The 2,500-nt window shown below is 63.2% G+C and overlaps 1 pseudogene; it reads right to left on the reverse strand.

Moving 5' to 3' along the window:
- Nucleotides 1-2,500, reverse strand: part of LOC124573802 — a 7,976-nt pseudogene that overhangs the window by 2,927 nt on the left and 2,549 nt on the right.

The following is a 2,500-nucleotide window of genomic DNA, read 5'->3' on the forward strand; positions in this document are numbered from 1 at the left end:
CCTGACGCGACTAAGGCGAGGGTGAAACACTTCCGGGCGTTGATCTGCAGCCCCAGGTGGGCGAGGGCTGCGGTAGCTGCGTCGATGAGGGACTGCAAGCCCCTCGGGGTCGCTGCAAACAGCAAGACGTCATCTGCAAAGGCCGCAGCGTTGACTCTGCGACCGAGGATCCGAGCTCCGATGTGGGAGGGCAGTTGGCCTAAAACGTAGTCCACCGCAAAGTTGAACAGGAGGGGGGAGAGGGGATCGCCCTGGCGAACGCCCCGTGCTGGCTGCACAGACACGCCCACGCCGGCGCCGTCCGCTATCACTGTCGTGCTGCCCTCGTAGCACCGCTCGACATACTCGACAAAGCAATCCGGCAGGCCATGCGCCTTCAGCACGGGGCGAAGGGCAGCATGATCTACCGAATCGAATGCCTTGGATACGTCGATCGATGCCACAAAGACAGAGCGGCAGGAGCGAACTGCGTCGGTGAGAGCAGTGTCCAAGATGAAGGTATTTTCCAACATCCCATCCCGAGGGATGAATGCCCGCTGACGTTCGTCCACAGCACAAGCGCGCATCAGGCGTGACGCGAGAACCTTGTGAAAGGTCCGCGCCAACACCGAGCAAACCGTAATGGGGCGAAAGTCAGCGGGGGATGTTGGTGCAGCCGTTTTCGGGAGAAGGGACGTCCGCGCGCGAAGCAGGCGTTCCGGAAGGGCGCGGGCCAGAAGGAAGAGATTCATCACTTTCACCAGGACTTCGTGCGGCAGGCGCCGCAACTCCGCTGGGGTAAGGCCGTCCGGCCCGGCTGCTGATCCCCTGGGCGGCAACGCGGCGGCGACCTCCTCATGTGTGACCGGCCCCCATATGCACTCGAGAGCGACAGGCTCTGAGTGCGGGAGGAGGCGGTCACGAATGAAGCCCGCGGTGGAGATGGGCTTCTTGGTGAAGAGGTCCGCCCAGAAGTCCAGCAAACCAGGGATGGCAGGTGGCGGCTGGAGCAGGGTGCCATCCAAGAGGCCACGCACGCAACGCGCACGCGACCGTCGGAAGGCATCCTGCGTTCTCGCGTACTCCCAGCGGCGCCGCTTGCGCTTCTGCGTCGGCGGCGCGGAAGGCGGCCGCTTCGATGGTTGGCGCGGCCGCTGTGTCCTGGTGATCGATCTCTCCCCTCTGGACCCGACCGACGCAAGGGCATCCGGGAGCATGCCCAGGATGACATCGGGGGGCGTGCCCCGCCCCAGATCGATGACACGATCCAGGGCAGAGAAACGCTGGGCGGAAGCGGGTAGCCCCGCCAGATGCTCCCAGATGGCGGCGTCAGTCGGCCCCTCCGGCGGCGGCCCGGTGGTGTCGGCCGCGAAGTCCTCGGCTGCGTCGACGGGCGGCGCAGCGGCCTCGCCCGCGTCAGGCAGCGGGCTCGCTGCTCCCCGGCGGGACGCCGGCTCTTCCCCCCGACCGATCTCAAGCGCCTCCATGAATTGGCGGACAAGCTGCTTGTGGGCAGCTTGCCGCCGTCGGCACTTGATTGCCTCAAGCGTTCGGTCGGGGAACATCCTGATGAGCTCTTGATTTACAAAGAAGAACCGGGCGTCCCTCTCGAGGAACAGTTCGGCCTCTGCCTTGGCGAGCGACAGGACTTCTTCCTCCGTCCACCTCGCGCGATGCCTCTCCGTGACGATCTCCGCGTTGGCGGCCGCAAGGTGTTGGCGGCGGCGATGGACCCCGAGACCGTTTTTGGTGGTGAAGCTGCGGTGGCACTCACTACAAGTATACATAGCTGCAAAAGTTACAAGATTTTCGGCACGGCCGGTTGGCCGGCTAGGTGCTGGGGGAGTTGGGGTGGCACCTTCAGCGGAAGGGCCACCACTTATTCTCTGCTTACTGCCCCCAACTAAAAAAGGGATAGTGCGAGGGGGGGCTGGTAACCCCCCCAAGCCCCTGGTGCGGTCTTCCACTCTGCGAAATCAGCGGGCCCACGAGAAGGGGAGAAGACCGCAGGAGAGGAGAGGCTAAGAGGGCTAGGCCCATGTATTGCGCATCACTCTCCCTGTAACTATAACCCAAGGAAGGCACCTCGCAGCAGCAGCACGACTACATCAAGACCGCACTTCGAGAAGCCAAGTCCGGATGCAGCCACACCGCCGCCACTTGGCCACCTTAAGAGAGTCATAGTTACTAAGAGAGTCATAGTTACTCCCGCCGTTTACCCGCGCTTGCTTGAATTTCTTCACGTTGACATTCAGAGCACTGGGCAGAAATCACATTGCGTCAACACCCGCTAGGGCCATCGCAATGCTTTGTTTTAATTAGACAGTCGGATTCCCCCAGTCCGTGCCAGTTCTGAGTTGATCGTTGAATGGCGGCCGAAGAGAATCCGCGCACCCGCGCGCCCCCGGAGGAGCACGCTAAGGCGGACGCGGCCTCGCAGCAAGGAAGATCCGTGGGAGGCCAAGGCACGGGACCGAGCTCGGATCCTGCACGCAGGTTGAAGCACCGGGGCGCGAACGCC

This window comes from Schistocerca americana, unplaced genomic scaffold (genome assembly GCF_021461395.2).
Source record: "Schistocerca americana isolate TAMUIC-IGC-003095 unplaced genomic scaffold, iqSchAmer2.1 HiC_scaffold_197, whole genome shotgun sequence".
NCBI lineage: Eukaryota > Metazoa > Arthropoda > Insecta > Orthoptera > Acrididae > Schistocerca > Schistocerca americana.